This window comes from Lonchura striata, chromosome 9 (assembly GCF_046129695.1).
Source record: "Lonchura striata isolate bLonStr1 chromosome 9, bLonStr1.mat, whole genome shotgun sequence".
Taxonomy (NCBI): Eukaryota; Metazoa; Chordata; class Aves; order Passeriformes; family Estrildidae; genus Lonchura; species Lonchura striata.
Genome location: NC_134611.1, coordinates 27,336,537 through 27,356,314, shown reverse-complemented (window position 1 = coordinate 27,356,314; position 19,778 = coordinate 27,336,537). Strand labels below are relative to the sequence as shown.

Sequence of the window (19,778 nt, the reverse complement as noted above, 5' to 3'; positions counted from 1 at the left end):
GGGGACCATCCCAGTGCCACCAGCAGCACACAGCCAAAACCATGAGGCCGGGCATGTGGCAGAATTGGCACAGCCACACAACCGCTGCCATTTTGGCATGGCTTGCAATGAACCTTGCTTTGCTTAGCCGCTTTTAGCCAGCCACGCTGTGGATTAGAAGGGCAGAAGCAGCAGCAGCAGCTTTTCTTTCTCGTGCCCTGCATGAGGAGAGGCGCTGAGTGGAGCCAGCAGCCAGCAGGGACCATGGGGCCAGCAGCAAGAGGCATGGTGAGCAATTCCCAATGCATTCCCTGGACAGAACCAAACTTTGAGCACTGTCAAACTCTATAACAACTTTACACTTGACAGAATTTGAGAAGAAAGGAACTTACGGACACCAACTCTCTTCCGAGTCAGAAAAAAGGAAAAGGTGAAGACATGTGAGGAGAACAACATGGCAATGCTAAGGTCGGTGCAAAGGAGGGAGGCAGAGGAGGTGATCCAAGCATAGGAACTGAGATTCTTCTGCAAGCCATGCTGTTATTGTTATACAACAGCTTCCCTGTAATTCATTAAGTGCATGGGGAAGATGCAGAATTCACCCACAGTCCATGGAAAAAAAAAGGTACTCGCACCAGAGCGTGAGGATGCTGGAAAGCCGTAATCCAGTGAGAAACTTGAACAGAGAGAACCCTTGCTTCCAGAGATAGGGGACCCTTGCTTTTAGACTAGAAAAGCTCATCCTTAAAAACTACATCCCACAAACTAAATGGCCCACAAAAAACAGCTGTGGTAAGACTGCTTTGCCTATGGGAAGGAGTCACATTGCAGCAGGTTGGGCACAACCGCTTCTCATGAAAATCAGAACCACATTTGAAAAGTTCACAGAGGACTGTCTCCCATGGGAAGGACCCCACAGCATAACAGAAGAGACTCCTTTTCCCAAACAAACTGAAGAAAAGATTTTTTTTAAGGGACAAACTAACTATACACCCCATGTTTTGTCTCCTTGTGATGTCAATTATAGGAGAAGAAGGGCTGGGGCGGGGGGAAGAATTCTCAAAGTTTAATTTAGGACTCATTACCCTCTTTGAATTCCGTTAATAGACTTTTCTTTATACCTTTTAATTTTTTAGCCTGTTTTGCCTTAAGAGTGTTTTCTCCTAATCCTTATCTCACCCTATAAGCCTTTTAGTTGTTCTTTCCCCCTCTTCTGCTCAACTATAGCAGAGAAGAAAAAGTGAATAGTTTTTTTTTTAGGTGGGTACCTGGCTTCTAGCCAGTGTCAAACCCATGACAAAACTACCCACAGTTCTAGTGAGTGGTAACGAAAAGCTCAATTCTCAGGGTTTCCATTAAACATTTCAAGCTTAACCACAAAAATGAAAGCTGTTGCCTTACATTTCTTTTTTTAATAGAGCAAACAACAAAAGACAGTCACATGTAAGAGAAAAAAAAAATCCAACTCCCAACATCTCAATGATCTTCCTATCAGTAATGGGTAAGAAGTTTATTTATTTTTTGCAGAAGCCTCAATTCTACTGGGAAAAAGAATATCCTACATCCTCTTACAAAGAGGTTTTGAATTATAACCCCAGTTATAGAAGGTTTAAGTTACCTAACTTGAAAAATCATTCAATCAAGAAGGTAAAATGCAATCATCCTGGGAGAAATGTACTAAAAATCCAGTGCCAACTTGATGAATTTTGCTGCTTATGACCTGTAAAAAGTTCTCCAAACAGGGAATGTTGTCTTTTAAAAGAAAGTCCTCTTACTTACTGCTTACTTTGCTAGAGACTTATTCTAAATGGAGCACTCCACAAAGAAGTTCTCATTCCCAGTCTTCAAAGATATATTCATCTCTAAAAACATATTACAACTATAATATTGCAGTATCAGCAACCAGAAGGACATAAAATAAAATATAAATGGGATACAATTTCACAAACTATCTCACAAACTACTGCCAGAGTTGTGTTACTAAAAAGTACACAAATCTCCACAGCATGCTGAACCAGCTTAATTTTTTAAAAGCAAGGGTAAACTTGCACTAATGAACTTTATTCACAGAAATTTAGACTTCACCCAAGGAAAACTAAGATACTGGACTAGCTAAGGCTTACCTAGTCTAGTATCTTAAGATAAGACTGAAAAACACTCAGAAAGAAAATAACAATAGCTGCAAAATCAAGCACCTCTGTACTTCACTTGGGTGATTTAATTTCCATTAACCATCTCCTTGAAGTAGTGACAGCCCACCATGAGATTTTAATAGGCATTGTCCCAGACTGCCATAAGACTACAAGTGTTTGAACCTTTACACACCCTGACTGCAGTGCTACTTTTTCCAGAACCTTGAGAGTACAGAGTACACCTGATTGGTGTTTTACAGTTATGGCACACACAGACAACTCATATCATTCCATTTTTCAAATTTCCTATTTTTAAGAGTTTTAAAAATGAAAATTTTTAAGAGTCTTAAAAATAGAACTCAGCTGCCCACTGCACCACTGTTGCTGCAGTCCTAGCCATGACAAGCCAGTCATGTACAGCCAATATTTGCATAACTTGATAAATTAAATTTCCTTTGACTTGTGTTGTGTAAGTCTTGTTAACAGCAGATATCCAAATACACAATAAGGTACAGGAAAGGAAAACTAGGCACTGAAACTCTCTTAACACCCATGCAGTTCCCTTACACATATTCCTGTATTCTGCCACTTGCTGTTTTTGGAATAAAAGCAATGACAGTACACTAAAACCTAATGACAAACAATTCAAAAGAGAAAATTCTAAAAATGGGTAAGCTGTAATAGCACTAGTGTATTCCTCATAACTGCACTGGGAATTATTCAGCATGCAAAACCTTAAAAGAACAAAGTATTTAAATGTATTTATTAGCATACTCAAGTCACTGGATTTCCATAGGCTTACTGTCCATTTTTATTCTGTAATGACAACTCACATAGCAGCTTGTCACATCAACATCACTGACTATTCCTACTTCTCAAAAGCTACACCAAGTTTCTGAAATTACATTAATGAATTATGAGATGTGCTTGAAGGAAAGGATTGCTGTCACTCACTTCCCCATCCTAAAGGCTCCCAATTATCATCATATAAACTGGTAAATAAGCAAGGGCTTTTTCCTCCCTTTTGTCCTCTCCTGGGGAAGAACAAGCCACATTTTTATTTATCAGGTGAATGAATACCAGTATTACTCACAGGAAGACACTGTAGAAGGTTGGTGGTTTTTTTTTTTTTCCAATTGAGATTTTAGTTAAAATATACCTGTGACTGTTTTAATACCTGGTGAGTAATCCTGACTCCACACCCCTTTCCTCTCCTGTAGTGCCTGATGCGACAGCCACATCATCACATCCTCAAATGCCAATACCAAGGATTTCTGTGGAAGCCTTTCTTCCTGGTATGTCCTGAAATCACCCACATCATGGCCAAGCTTCAATTGACAGAGCTCAGGTTCTGCTCTCAACTGGTCTAGTGATCTAAAAACTCACATAAAAACTGCTGTGAGCACTCTCATAAAAACTGCTGTGAGAATTCTCCCCAGAAACACACCCACAGACATCCCCACCCCACCCCTGAGTGCTATTTTGTTAGAAGCATTTGACAGAAAAGTTCCACTGAGAAAGGAGTGACCAGAAAAGCTTACTACAGATCTCTGGTTACTGAAGTCATGTAAATTCTCACATTTACAGAAAATCAGGAGGGAAATATTGCATTTCTATGAACTACAGTGCAGTCATTGACACTTAGGTGTTATTCTGCCTTAACTGATGAATTTCCAATACTCCTGGTAAAGGAATTAATGCTAAAAGGAAAAAAAAAAAAAGATTGAAAGCTACTTGCCAGTGCTGATACCATCCTATTTTTATTTTTTCCTTTTTGCAAATGCTACAGAAATGAGAAAGAACATAATGCATTAAGGACAGATTAAAATTTTGCTAGGTTTCCCCCCACTAAGAATATATTCTGCAAAAATCACACTGCTCAGAGAGAAGATAAGTCTTAAGTCTAGTAATAATTAGAGAAAAGAGGCAAATTTGGTATAACTTAAGGAATTTATTTTGACTGGCAACCAACCATGCCTTTTTGCTTCCCGGTTAAGGTGTTTGAGAGCTTTGTGCACAGCCATTCACTTCATTATTTTAATAAAAATAAGAAGTATCTTGAACTCCAACAGAACTTTTATGCCTACAGGCAGGTCACCAGTAAAATGCATCACTGAAGGGAAAAATGAAATGCTCCATTTCCCAATGCATTTTGGCACAAGTTAGAACTTGGTTATTCCACATATCTCCACTCTCATACTGTTCTCAACAAGGAAGCTCTTCTAAAAACAGAGATGGGATGATTTAGAGGGTTTCCAAACACAGCCAACCCTTACTTTGAGCATATTTTCTGTGCACTGAAATTATTCATGTCCCTGAAGATTCTTAACACAAATGCATCCTTAAAATGGAAGAAAATGTTCAGGAGACAAAACTAGATGGAATCAAAGTCAGATGTCTTCAAACCAAGAAATGGCTTTGTAAAAACTACAAAACAGCGGATAAGCAGCACTAAAAGGTAGCACGAAAGAGGCATATTCAGCCAGCATGATTTAATACAGCACACAAGTACAGGAAACTAACAATCCACACACAGGTTAGCAAATCCAGAAGACAATCCTGCTGGCTCACATCTCTTCAGTAAAATCTGACAATAGCTGGCAACAAATAGTTACATTTTAAATAGTCTGGTCAACTCCAAACAACCAAAGTCTAAGCAATTCTCACTGCCCTGAATAACATTTTCTTTCCACTGTTATGATTCACTTACAAAGAAGTTACAGTGTGAACCTTCTATCCATAAGGCCTGGTTTAAACAAAGAAGACTAAAATTCAAATTGACTATAGGTTTTTGCAGCACTAAAAAGGCTTGCTTTCCAATTACTTCTACAGGAGGCCGAACACAATTGAATGGCAGAATGACTCAGAAAACAGGAAGGACAGCCTGAATGTCTTTGGTTTAACTAACCCAGTCCATCTCATCAGGCCAGTTTAGCCTAATTTATTTTTATCTTTCTCCATGTCTCCTTTCAAATTTACAACAACAAGGTGGTCACAATGCTCCCTAACACCTCATCAGTTCCAGAGGAAGCAGTGATGTTTCAACAATCCTCAGTAAATTCTAAGAACAAAGAGTACCACAGGTTGCAAACCACCCATCCTGCAACTCTGAACTATAAAGCAATGAACCTAAGAGGCAATAGACCATCTCTGTTACCTGCATTAGCTGGCTCAATTGATGAGTGGCTCAGACTAGAACTAAGTTAATTGAAAAAAAAATTAGAAGAAAAATAGAGAACACCAGAGATCATTAAAGATAAGAGGTAAACATAACCATGTATCCAGGAAGAAAAACTCCTACAAAGAAAACAGAGCATTTTAGTAAGCAAAGAGATAAAGACTCCTTAGAGAAAAGTTTTTTCAAGTCTGGAAAGGTACATCAGAGAGTGGTATTTCCTTTGCAATTGCTTTACTAATTTATGAGACTTTGCCCTGTTCTCATCTATTTTTGATCCAAAATCCACATCCCCTCAAAGCAAGCAAGTCCAAGAATTACTGTCCTTCAGAGCTGCTAAATAAGAGCAAGCCATTTTCCAGCTTCCAAAACTTTCTGCATTTTGTCTACCCATACAATAATTTCTGCATTATGACAAACAGCTATTTATCAAGACCTTTCAAATGTTAAATGTTCAAATTAATTAGTTCTGTTTACATTAGGGGACCAGTGATTTGGGATGAAGCCCCTCAGACACATCTAGAACCAACTTCCCAGATGCTACATTAAACAAACACCTGCTTAGCAGAGCTCAAGAAATACATATGCAACATCATACACTGCTGTGAAGATTTTTCATTTGTAGAGGGTGGAGGCTGAGGCTTGCTTCACAATTCCTGCTCTTTCTTCCATACATAGATTATAAAGCAGGACAGCATGTTGCTATTTCTTATCTCCTCAAACCACCTCAACGTGTGGCACAAAACCCAAGCTTGATTTTTGTACAATCAAATAGGAATTTTAAATTGTGACACCCCACAAACAGAGATGATTGCTTCACTGGACTTATAAGAAGATTTTTCAAGATTTCATTCGCATAGTGTTCACTTATAAAAGCAGGAAACTTTTTCTAAGCCTCCCAGAGAACAGCTTATATCCAGAAAGATGAGGTTTAATTATCGTTAGGCCTGCATAACTGCCAGAATTATTAATGGTCATAAAATAATGTCTATGCATCATGCTTCAATTCAGGAATACCACATAAGCTAATCAAACTCACTTTCTACTGTTGCTTACAATTTGCTTTCAATTAATTTCAAGGTCTTTCCTTTAGTTCTTGCATCTTAGCACAGAATTGAAAAAAAAAAACAAAACCAAAGGACAAAACACTTTATCTTGCTGTACTGTGAGCAGCTGGATAATGAAGTCCTAACAGTTCCATTTGTTGGTATAGTTCTAACATCAAATAGCACCTGAAGGACTTCCATTCTAAAGTTGTAACAAAAGGAATGGAGGTTAAAGGAGAACAAGCTGAAAGTATATGACTTACAGGAAAAGTAAATCAACAGTAAGAGTTTTATTTCCGTGACTTTTCAAGGTCATTTATATTACACAGTGACTGTTGTAAGACATGGAGAAGTTACTAATTCAAGCACAATTGCTACAAGAAGTGAAGAGTGCCAAGTCATTCTGAGTAACACTCTAAAAACAAAACAAAGAGAAAGTTAAATGCAACTGAACACTGGGAGTGTTCCACAGAACTTGTTTTATTAACAAGCAGGTAATTAAGACCATCCTCTGTGGCATGAATTTCAATTCATAAGCTTTGTAATACCTTCCCTGTACCTTACTCCTTTTGCCCTAAAGACAGCACCTAATTTTGAGTTGAGGATCAACACTGGCTGACAGTCTATCAAAAATATTTAGTTGCAAGTCTCTGAAAACCTCCACTGCACAGCAAAAGTGAAATTCCCACCCCTCTAGTACATGTCTCCTTTGTAAATAGCAAGGAAGTTAAAAGTTGTAGCTGAAAACCCTTCCAATTTGCTCACTATCTGAACTAAAGTAATTGCTCAAAATGAGTTCAGGAGAAAGTGCTGAGAAAACCTTTAGATCCAAGCTAGAAACATTCCTGCTCCATCAGCTGATCAACCAGCATTTTGTTAACAACAACAGGTTTAAAAACAACCATACCTCAACTTTCAAAGCTTATTCTGACAGGGTCCAATATACACGGAAGCATCCTGAAAAATAATTACATTTGGAATGTCCAGATTTTTATTTAAGATTAACAGCCTGCTTTGAAAGAGTATTTAATTAGACAATTTTAAAAACACCTATTAAACTGGACCAGTAGACAGATAAAACCAACCAGGTTTTCCATGTTAAAACAAAAAACAAAGAAATAAGGAACCACCTGCAAGTTCTCATTTGCCCAGCCTAGCATATTTCAGCTACACCAAACACTTTTTTTCTTCAGTTGTCTTGTAGCTGAAGCTGCCCTGTCTTAGATCAGAATATAACATGCAAACCACAAACACCAGAAAATCAGTAATTGAAAATTAATACTTCAAAAAGTGGTTTTGCAAGCAATCTGTAGTGAGAGGGGTCTATTCAAAAAGAGGCAAGAACATGTTCTTATGGTGGTTTTAGTGACCATGGCTGGAAGGCATAACTCAATAAATCCTCCAGCTTCTGCAATATTGAATTCCAGACTCACCACAGTGCTCCCTGACACAAACACTCTCTTCTGTGTTCTTTGTATCAAATTACACGGCAACTCTGTCACAACCTATGTGAAGCAAGTGAAAGATCTGTTTCTCCAGCAACACTTCCACTACTTTTCAGTCTAACTGCATATCTTCAATTTCTTATTTAGCAGAAAAAGAAAAAAAAGAATCCTTTTATGTGTCAAAACAACCCTTTTCCCTTGTATCCCCTCTCCTCACATCTCTCTCTCATATGAAGATTTTTGTCCACATTCCTAAGAATATCTTGATTCTAACAAGATATCTTACATTGTAGCTTATATAGGCCTCTACCTCCTTTGTACAATCAAGTGATAAAGAGAGGTCTTATTCTCCATGTGATTTTTAGGATTCCTGAAATACTTTTTTTTTTTTTTTTCCCCTAGGGGAAAAAAACCTAACCTAGCATACGGGGCAGAAGCTTTCATGTAAAAGTCTGCATAGGATGTGTTTTGTATATGCATATATGCCCTGATGCATATAAGTCATCTCTACCCACTGAGTTTCCCTTAGACCCCTGCAGCTGCCTTCCTTCTCACTCCATTAGGAAGTAATCTCAGTGTGAGGCCAGGACACCCATCATACCTGCACAGAAAACCCTCTACACTTTCTAACACAGAGCAGTGCACAACTGCTACTGTCTCTGACAACACACATTTACAGCAAATTATTTACAATTCTTGCTATTTCTATCACCAAAATCTCTTTCTTCTCTAGCTGATAGCACCACATATGATGCTACCATGCAGTAACAGGAAAGCTGTTTCCTCAAGCACTCTAACTAGAAATTATTTTTATAGCAAAAAATCTATTTATAAGAAGCCATCAGGACTTCTGCACCTTCTTGCCCATTAACACACTTCCACAAATAAAAAACCTCATTAGGAAATCAGTTAGCCCTTGGAAATCTAATACCATTTCAATTTTAACTGTACTGATAATGAAGAAAATGAGACTGATGCAAAAAGTAATTATCAAGAAATGCACTCCTTCAGCAAAACAGGTGGTCAGACTCAGTGATGGGAACTGCACCTAATTCTGGGTACACAGTGGAACCTGTGCTCAGAAAGGAAAGTAATATAATGAAAGTAAACATTTGTGGCTTCCTTTCTCAGTTAGCAGAGGCCCTAGACTTCATTACTGTAACAGAGCCTACATGGAATCTTGAAGGTCACACTGAAATTTCAGTCAGTGCACTGTGTTTATATAACAATCTTTCACAATAGCAACATATTATATCTTTTTTCCCCGTATGATAATGGTTTTCCATTTGTTACCTAGTACAGTCCAAGACATGAACTTCAAACTACTAATTCCCCAATGTTTATCTGCCATGTACTTGGAATCAGATCTGTTTTTCTGGCCCACCAGCCAATGTTACTTGGGATGCTCCAGCAAACAACCACCTGATTTACTGGGTGTGGGAAAAACAACCACAAAACCACACAGACTTTCATCTGCAAAATAATTCCATAAGTCTATGGTGGAAAAGGAATTCTGAATAATGAGTAGGTTTTGCAAAAAAATACGAAGTTTTATAAAGGTCACCTGCTTAAAAGAGAGCTTATAGAGGCTTTTGCATCACTGTTCTGAGATTCTTGGGAAGTTTGGGAACCTACATGCAGATGAGTTCTTTCCTTCTAATTCAGCTTTACATGTCATACCATTGGAAAGGTATGACTCCACAAGCTCTTTCAAATGGCTGAAACTTCTTCTCCCCAGGTACCCAGCATGTAAACCAAATTCTTGGTGCAGAATTAAAAAAAAAAAAAAAGTAATTATCCTTCGTATCACTACATTCTACAGCCTGGGAAAGGTCAATTTCCTAAGTATCACAAAACAACCTTTTACAGCACTGGTTAGTTAAGAGATAGACACCCTAATTAAATGGAATATCAGTTTTTGCCATCAATATCAAAGGTAGCCAGCATCAGTGTCACCTAAGACTTCTGAGCCACATACAAAGTAATTAAAGCATTATTATTTTAATATACACACTCACTGAATCTCAACTTCTGTGATGTCTAATTCAACAAGATTGATAATGGCTCCACCCAGATTGCTGGTGAATCATTGGCAACACATCAGAAGTTTCCAAAAGCATTCCTGCTCATTTCTCTTCATCTGCATGAGCACTTTTATATAATAATACATGCCTCAAGATGCCCCTAAATTAAACTCTGTGATATTAATGTCTGCCATTTCCAGATTCATATGTTTATCATATGTCCAGTTTATTCACTGCAACAGCAGTTTTTTAAATTATCAGCATACAACAATCCTGTCAGAAATTTCTAAAATATTTCACTTTAAACAAAACTAGTTTGGATACAAAGCTGACAAAAAAAAACCTCACAAAAACGAACAGCAAAACACCAGAAACCATACAAGTTACTTCCCACTTATGTCAATGAAGGTTCCTGCTGCTCATGTGTGATTGACAAACTCAAGTCTCTGGTTGTCAAAACAGACTGCTCTGATGGTACCTGCCTTTCTAAATTTCCCTCCAAGCAGCCTGTCAGGCTGTCTGCTTTGACAGGCCCTTTTCTAGGACAGGAAGGCAAAGCCATAAGCTATCACTGGGAAAGGAAAACGTGCCTGATAACATCTGCTTCTATTTATGTTAGTGGGAAGCACAATTTCATTATCAGCATTGTGTATTAATGCATTGAAGAAAGCCATGGTGCTCCTGGTGAAGCTTAGAAACTGGCAATAATGTACAAACTGCTCCTGAACACGGATTATTTATATAGCCATGAAGTCCCATATTAGCTTCATTGACTTCAAACACAGCAATACAGACATTTATAGCTGACAAAATTAACCACCTCCACATCCTCATAAGCCTGAAATAAGTAAGAAAACATAAGTTTAGGAATACATTAACTTCTGCCTCAGAGTATTCCTGTATTATCTCACATTTCTATAGCCAAATAATGTGAATAGAGTATAAATGCTGCATTTATCTTCCAGCAGAGTCACTAAATAACAGCACAGTTACAATGATTAAAACAGCTCAGTCACAATCCAGGTTACTTTGAACCTTTTAATTATTTCTGCAAATTTTTAATTTTTTCCCCCACTTCAGCCATTTTCAATATGGCAAAAAAAGACAGAAAACCGTAGCTTCTACTGGAGGAACAAATGATTTGTCACTCGCACTTGACTAAAACGTATAAAAATAAGACACACTCCGGACAAGAAGGCATGTAGATGTAAACAAAACATTCGTAATTCCTAGGAGAAAAAATCAAAACCTGCATCAGCTCCCTGCTTTAAAAGAAGACAGACCTCACAATGGCTTTTGAAGACAAAACCTGACACCAGGACATTCCCAACCATCAAAGCAAATAAAATCCCAGCTATACCAACACCGCACCCCCGGCATGAAACCCTACCCACTCTGTGGGTGTAATCCAACAGCCAAAACAATGCCAGGGTGGAAAAACTAGTGCAAGTCAGGGAGATCCTGTGCGGTTTCACCATCGTTTGTCCCCATGCAGAGGGAGCCGCGGCCACCTCGCTCTTCCCTCAGGCACGACAGACAAAAGAGCCACAACCCAGGGCGGAGAGGTGTCCCGGGGACGGGTAGGGCTCTGTCATTATTTTCCCTCCGTCTCTGTTGTTCAACGCGACACAGGGACGAGTTTTCTCGCGCAGAGGCAGGCAGAGCCCCAGGAAAAAACAACAGCAGGCAGAGGGGGCACACAAAACCCGCCTGTCCCTCGGCCGCCGCAGCCTGAGGCGATGCCGCCTCTCCCCACCCCCAGCCGGACCCAGCCGCCCTCCGCCTCTCCCCCCGTCGGGCACAGCGAGCCGCGGATCCTCCCCGCCCGCCCGAGGCGTTCGGAATCGAGCCCGGCAGGAGCCCGAGGCCTGGCAAGGCACAAAGTCACGGAATTGTTACAAGTAGAAAACACCTCTGGAAATCATCTCGTCCCAACGCCCGCCCCTCCGCCTCCTTTCTCGGCAAGGCGGGCAGAGCTCTCCCGCCCTATTGTTCCCCGCACCCCGCGGCGGAGGCAGCGCACTCACCACGCGGGCCGGGCTTCCTGCAGCGCCCACCGGCCCCCTCAGCTCCGGCACGCCGGGGCTGCCACAGCACCCTGCTGCTGCTCCTCCAGTAGTACACGCGGGCCCCGGGGCAGCGCCGCCATCGCCCGCCGCCGCCCCGCTGCCACTCCGGCAGCGGCCATCTTGTGCGTCGACTGCTCCTCTCACCGCCCACCTCCCTCCCTCTCCCCGCACCACCCGCCCCTTCCTGCGCCCGCCTTCCCCCGCAACGGGGACGCGGCCGGACGGGGAGAACGAGCCGAGTCACGGCCCGGAGCCCGTGAGGGCAGGGCGGGGGAGCTGTCGCCCGTCTCGGGCAGGGTACCTCGCGCTCCCTCAGGGACGGTCTCCGATGTCAGATGCCTTCCTCCTTTCAGGTGGGGTCTCTTTCCCCCCCTCCCACCTCCTCTTGTCATAGCGGGCTCGGGGGTGGAGGTCGAGGCTTTTCACACACGGAGTGGCTCCTGTGTTTTGGGAGCTTGCTGAGGGCCCCCGCCCGCCATTTTCTCTCCCTCAGGAGCCTCTGTTGACGGACCCTACGCTTGCCTCATGCCATCACACCTTATTGCTTCAAGCCGGTTACTTGTCTTACTTCAGTGAAAAATAACACAAATTAAGTTCCCTCTTACGTGGCCGTGCAGGGCAGAGCTTTAGGGGTTTTCGTGCCAGTCCCAAGTGAAGGTGTAGAGATGGATTCGGTGCTGGAGAAGGTCCTCCGTAGCTTTGTGTGCTGCAGGACACAAATCATCCTTAGCTTTAACCAATACCACAGATAAGATGTTTTGGGACCCTCCAAGCTTTCCTGTGTCACAGTCAGATACAGAAGAAATTTTAAAACGCAGTTACAGAATGTCTTGCAGTCACTTACATTGCAGCATTTACTAAGCACGTACTGACAGTTTAAAATTGTTAAAAGAGCTAACTATTGAGCATCAGGATATTTCAAGGTAACATTCACTTTATGCCTGTTTATGAGAATATTAATATGGTGTAAAATTAAAAGGAAGCTATATTTAAAGACTAAAAATGGTATTCAGTGGTCCCATTTTATTGCCCATCTATTTTATCACACCTATGCCCAGCTAAAGGCTCTGTGGGATCAATCCCACTGTGATGCCTTGTACAGGATGCTGTGCAGGGAATCAGTGCTTTTCTATTTTCCTTTAATAACATTGTAAGGAGCACCCAGTGTATTATTGTCAGTTCAGCATCTGAAGTACAGCACTGCATGACCTGGAAATATAAATAGGACATTGTCAAGTCAGAAGTAGCCATGCCCAGAGCCAGGGACTCAAGAGACCAGGCCTGCAAAAGAAAGCCTGGGTTGTGACATGCAGACAGAAGACACAAATTTCTACACACAGAAAAAAAATACATAGGGGACGGTTACTCTTCAGCTTCTATTTCTGACTCTTGTACTGGCCATAGACAGATTTTCATTAACTTTACAAGAAATGTGATGCTAGTAACTAAAAGTGTTATTTCTGTCTGTTTTACTAAAGAAATAATCTCTATTATTTAGGCTTTTCCACCAAAACAACCTTAATATTAATCAAGGATCAGTGTTGAAATAAAATAGTATTAAGAAAAGCTATTAATTTCTGAAAACAGAGTTTTCTAGCCACAGTCAAAGGCATTGCGATCTTATGAACACAGAAGATTAGGATATTTACAAAGAGCACCTTTGACTTAGCAAAAGCTTTACTATGAGCTAGAAAATAAGTGTAAATTGGAAATGGCCAAGGCCAGACAAGACAGGGTTTGGAGCAACCCGGTCTAGTGGAAGCTGTCCCTGCCTGTGGCAGGGTTTGGAACAAGATGAACTTTAAGGTGTTTCCAACCAGTTTGATATTCTGTACCACAGACACTTTCCAAACAATAATCGCCATCTTTTGCAGATGCCTCTTTAAATGTTACAGTAGAAACATGAACCTTGTTGGAGTTGTCAGTGTCCTGAGTAGAAGCAGAAGATGGCATTAGGAATAGCTAAAATGGTAGGTGTTCTTTGCAACCTTGGTTTAATGTCATAGAAGCTGGAAATGGTCAGGGCCTGAATCCTGTTACTTCCCAGTTTCTAGCAAGTGACTGTACAGTGTTCTGATGTTCTGTTCAGTCTGGGTTTTAATATTCCAGTCTGGGGGACTTCTACCACTTTGTCTTTTGGTTCCTGTATTGTGGAAAGGTTTCATTTTTCATGTAGTTTATGTTTTCCCTCAACATTTAAATGCATTACCAGTAGGAACATGCTAACAACAATTTTCAGTACCATGGCATAGGTTACCACAGTAATACATGGCTGAAATTTAAATAAGGGGGATATGAAACCACCTATTGTTCTTATTATGTAACACTGCACAAATGAGCACTTTAATTCTCAAACTCCACTTTAGACTTCCATCAGAGTCATGCTTTTCTAATGTTTATTCTTCATTATGTTTTCTGAAAGTTCAGAAATTTGTAGATTAGCTTGTTCTCTTGTTGGGATCTGATCCCAGTAGATAACTTAGATTACTTTTAGTGTCTGCTTTCCCCAGTTATGCAGCATTTTTTCCTGCATGATACACTGCTTTTAGCATTGGAAACACAAAATGTTATTTGTCTTTAGGACTGCTGTTTTCAAATATCATTTCAGCTTATCATTAAATCAGCTATAATTCATCTCCACTTATTTACGTTGTTCTTTCTTTTATGTTCTTAAAAACCCACAGGAATGAATTTTTCTTCTACTGCATATAGTCTCAGTTTTCAGTTCCTTTGTCTCTTTTTTCCCATCCAAAAGGGGATAATGTGTAGGCATGATTCTAAGATCTGACATTTGTGTCCACACTAGTAATGTTCTTCAAATTATACATTAAAAATTACTTCCCATTTTAGCCTCTATGACTGAGAGAAATACCTAAAATACCAGTATGACTGTCAAATGGTATAATCTCACCATTCAATTTTTATACTACTCCTTCCATATAACTGCTCTAGAGCTGTGGTACCAGGATAGCTGTCTTTAAAAAAAGAAATGTGTGTTTTTTTAAATGTCTTGGCAGTGTTTCAGTTTGCTATTTTAGTTAGCAATGCGACTTATAAAGCTGATAATAAAGGAAAAATTCTCATTCTGAAACCTGTGATATCAGAATGGAAGGCAAGAATTAAATACTTCTTCAGGTGGCTGCAAGCATTTCACACAGTGAAGATTCTTGCTCAAAAACCACAGATTATAAAAAAGAAAATCCTTACCACATGATGCTTGACCATCATGTTAAAACCATCACTTTATCAAACCTTAAATTCCTGCACTTCTATAAAATTCCACTGACAAAAGCAGAAGACTGTATCCATATCCAACATAATCATTGAAAAAGAATCCGATGTTCATTAAAGAGTATGCTGAATGTCATCCAAGCCATGGGATACAGATGCTACTATTGGAGCTAGTTTATATGCTTATTTTAAATAATAAAACACTGTTAGCAAAATACAGCCTTACACTGTGGACATGCTCAGAATCTCCAACAGAACACACAAGGTATCAATTTCTGATGTATAAAAGAAGCCTAGAGGATCTAAAGGAATGTGAAGTCAATATTTCTAAAATGAGCGTTCCTCCTTGAAAGCTTCTCTCCCAAGCATTCACAAATTCACATTTTGCACAAATAAATAATACTATATAACCCACCAAACATCAGATTGGTTTATTTTTTTTTTTCAGTTCTTTGATGCTGTTCATAATAAATTTGTAGAATATCAATACAATTATTAATGTTTGTGTTTCCAGCCTACTTGGAATGCAAAGGTCTATGTAAGTACACTCTCTGACTGCAGCTGCTGTGAAAAAAGAAGAAATTACAAGGAAGGTAAGAAACTCTGTTTTGATTATTAGAGCTTTCACTTCCTTAAGCATCCCATCTCATCATCCTTGTCCCACTGGTGTTGTGGGATGCAGAATGGTGATTCAGGACTATGTGCCCCAGATTCTCCTCCTTATTGCTTTTTTTACTTACATGTCATTGCCTGCTTTGCTGCATTCTCAGACCTTCCAATATCATTCAGCACATCTCCTCTCTTTTTGGGATAAAAATTTTGAAGCAACAGAAAGTACAAGAATTTGCAGCAGAGCAAGTCTGTAGTTACACTAGGCAGAGCAAGGCAGAGGCAGTACCACACCACATCCTTGTCACTCCAGTGCCCTCTGCTGAAGTGACCATGGTGTCCCTTTGACGTCTGAGTCCACTTGGGCAGGGGCAGGAGTCTCTGCCAAGTCCCACATGCTGCCACCTCTTTATCTTGCACTTTACTTCCTTGCTGTATTTCTTTTTCTATTCTGCCTCAACAGAACAGCAGAAGTGTGATCCCTTATTTCCTTTCCTTGCTCCAGTGGTACTTTGGTTGAAATTTGTTCTTTTCCTTCATAGGATTGCAGCATCACATTTTACAGCAGCTTCTTAATGAGCTTAGGAAGGTAACATATACATTGGGATAATAAACAATTAAGACAATTATATTTTGTAAGAATTCCAGTGTGTGTGTATAAAGCTGAAAAACACCTAAATTAACAAGGTAATTTTTGTTCCTTTCTGGCACGTGTACTCATGTACTATAAAACTGGGAGAAAATGAGAGACAGGTAAGGCAGTTAGTACCTTTGCTTAGCTGCAGGTAAACCCATAGCCTTATTCTTGTTTTGCAGAGTAAGCAAAATTGTAAAGGTTAAGCAACTTTTCATGTTCACATAGCAAGGAGTGGCAAGATGATGAATGGTCTGGCCTCCTGTTCCAACCACTAAACCTTGTGCATCCTCCACTCTCATGCAAGTTACTGTAATTACATTATGACTAAAGTGCCATCTGAATAATTTTACCAATAAATTTCCCAGGGAAAGCACTCTTACCACATGTAAAAGGTAGGACAGTCTTACATCTCTGTAATCACATCACATTCCTGCAGTAAAAGAAAATGTGCTGGTGGTTTCCTGGAATTATCCTTGCTTTCTGTTATCCCTAAAGACTCCAAGTTTGGACTTGGAGAAACCTGATACAAGACAGGACTGTCAATTTCCACAGGAAAATCAAGGGCCAACCTTAGCTAATCCTAACACATGAATAATTGCATAATACATGTTTAGGTGTTTTTGTATTAGTGTGGATCTCAAGGAACTGCTGCTTATTCAGATGTCAGTTCTCAGTTTAAAAACTATGTTGCTCAGGAAGTTACAGAGAGACATGTTTTAAACTCCTTAGTGGCTTTTCAAAAGAGATATGTAAACAAAAATTTGTAATACACAAATATATATATGTAATATACATATTTTTATATATGTAGCTGCAGCATATGCTGGAGAAAACAGTTCAAAAAATATTATTGTCAGTGAAAACCCATCAAAATTTGTTTAGGTAGGCTGAGATTATTTTTTGGAGATAATAGCTGTATAGTCATTTCTGTTAGTCTTTTACCAGATTCTACATATTATGTCTTCTTTGTCACGCACACATGCAAACCCCCACCTTTTTAATAAGAATTTCCTCCTCTAATTTTAAATTTCTTTTCAGCACAGTATGCTCAGTTTCCTCTCATTACTGTACTGGTACAAAGCTGTTACACATCATTCTAGCAGTTCAGTTTCAGCAGGAAACACTGAAATTTCTGTATTGTAAATATACAGTACAGTTTGTTCCTGTTGTGTATATTCTTCTGGTTTTGGTAAATTTTCATCAAGAATTGCATCATTAACCCTAACACTTAAAGATTTTGTTTTAATTTGATATTTCAACTATTATTTTTTGAACTCACCTGAGAAGATGACAGATTTTGTAAAAAGAAGTTGCTATCTTTCTGTTATTTATAAAAGATTTTTTCAAGCTTTCTTTAAGGTTTTTATAATCTTTATGTCATCATTATGACATGTCATAATGTTCCCTACTCTTCTTTGAGTCTAGCAGGTGAAAGAAGCAGCATTTACAAAAGAAAAAAAAGGAAAATCATTAAAGGATATGTGTAAGTTGAGTAAAAGTTAGTAACATTGGAATTTGGTCTTATTACAAGACAGAAACATATAGAAAGAGATAGTATTTGTGGTTTGGTGAGTTAGCTATTTTTGATGTTGTTTTTCTACATAAGCTACTGACATAATCGCTAAATAAAAAATAGTGAAAATACCAGAACATCCTGTGAGCACAGATAGAGCTTACATTGTGTACACATTTTTGAGATATTAAACTGATTTATTTTTAGCAAGTGTCATCAATTTCTCAGAGATGAATCGATTATTTTTATATGCTCATTGAGGCACATGGAATGCACAAGTCTTAGTCTGTTAACAAATGCCAGCTATTTTGAGAAGAACACTTTCTCTTCCGTTAGGGAAACTTCTTGTTCTTGTACATAAGGCCACAGTATCTCCAGTCTGTTTCTCCCCAATGTTTCTTTGGTTTTGCTAGGCAGACATGTAGCATCCCATGAACTCTCCCACCTCGGTCAATTCCCAAGTCATCAGCCCTGGCAATGGCAGTAGCTACTCACCATAGTCAGTCCTCCTGGGGGAAAAGCAGTTTCCCATTTGGACTTCTGTGCTGCAACTTCCTCTGGTTTTTCCTTTCCCTGCCCCTCACTGGATTGGTATCCCTTGTGGCCACCCTCCTCTCCCTGGAGACCAAACCCCTCTGCCCAGCCCTTAGCTCTGCCCCCCACCCCTTCTCCTTCTTAAACTGTCTTCTCCACGTGGTCGTTCTCTTTTTTACCTCGCTGGGTTCCCTTCAGCCACATGTGATATCCTCCACTGGAACAAAACCCTGCAGAAAGCCTTTCTTGCCTCTATTGCTGAGGCAGCTGCAGTGAGTGTTGAGTAAGGGTCTGGCTGGGTTGCCTAAAGGTTATCTCAATTTGCTTTTCCACAGGAGAGGCTTGTGGGGGACAGATTATAGGCAGCAGCAACCACTACTCCAACACCCAAATTTTTAGACGTTGTTACCTGCATGAAAAATATGAGCCATAAAATAACTTACCTTCCTTCTGAAGTCTCAAGTCTTTACCACTTGGATGTATTTAGACTTCAGCAATTCGATATCAGAAGGTTGTTTATGTGGCAGTTTATTACAGACTCTCCCATGCAGCTGTTTTTCTTACCACTGTTTCCATTAACATTGTGCTCTCTGGAAAGAAAAAAGGAAAGAAACGGAGTCTCCTGTATTTTCATACACAAACCCCACCTTCTTCTTGGACTTCTTCCCCCAGGAAGTACATAGGCATTTATACACTTATTTGCATAATTAATAGACAAGATAAAATTTTCTACCCTACATTGATGAGTCAAACACTGAAAAGCAGTTGAGGGCAAAACGGTCATTCACTGATCTCTCAGGTGTAGCTGCTAAAACTCACAAGGTTTGGGAGGCAGAGGCTGAAACCAGCTGTACTGGGTTTGCATGGCCTGGTTTTTGGTAGCATGGGGAGCTGTAAGGATGGCTTCCATGAGAAGCTGCTAGAAGCTTCCTCCATGTCTGGCAAAACCAATCCCTGGTGGCTCCAAAGATGTAGATGATGCTGGCCAAGGCTGGGCCAATTAAAAATAGTGACAATGCCTCTGTGATAGATGTAAAAATAAAGAAAACAAAGTTGTGCAGTTATAATCATGGCTGGAGAAAAGCAAGGTGAGAATATGTGAGAGGAACAGCAGACATCAAGGGGCAGTGAAGAAGGACAGGCAGGAAGCGTTTCAGGAGCTGGAAATGAGATTCCTCAGCAGCCTGTGGAGAAGACCATGGTGAGGCAGCTGTGCCCCTGCAGCTCATGGAGGTCCATGGAGATGCAGCATTCCACCTGCAGGCCATGGAGAAACCCCATGCCAGAGTAGGGGGATGCCTGAGAGGAGACTGTGACCCTCTGGGAGGCTTAGCAATCACTAAGAACATCAGTGTTACCAGTATTTTTCTCATGCTCCACCCAA

At 40.0% G+C, this 19,778-nt stretch overlaps 2 protein-coding genes across 8 annotated transcripts in view; one reads left to right on the top strand and one right to left on the bottom strand.

Moving 5' to 3' along the window:
• Positions 1-12,018, bottom strand: part of RC3H1 (ring finger and CCCH-type domains 1) — a 59,353-nt gene extending 47,335 nt beyond the window's left edge. For all 6 annotated transcript variants that reach the window (XM_021525078.2, XM_021525080.2, XM_021525082.2 and 3 more), the window contains exon 1: positions 11,829-12,018. The gene's annotated coding sequence lies outside the window, so the exon portion shown is untranslated. The remainder of the gene's footprint in view (positions 1-11,828) is intronic.
• Positions 12,019-12,076: 58 nt separating this feature from the next.
• The window catches only part of RO60 (Ro60, Y RNA binding protein), a 39,878-nt gene continuing 32,176 nt past the window's right edge, over positions 12,077-19,778 (top strand). Inside the window, exons 1-3 of one of the 2 annotated variants that reach the window (XM_021525085.3) lie at positions 12,077-12,223; positions 13,745-13,840; positions 15,616-15,694. The gene's annotated coding sequence lies outside the window, so the exon portion shown is untranslated. The remainder of the gene's footprint in view (positions 12,224-13,744; positions 13,841-15,615; positions 15,695-19,778) is intronic. The other variant, XM_021525087.3, reaches the window with a different exon arrangement.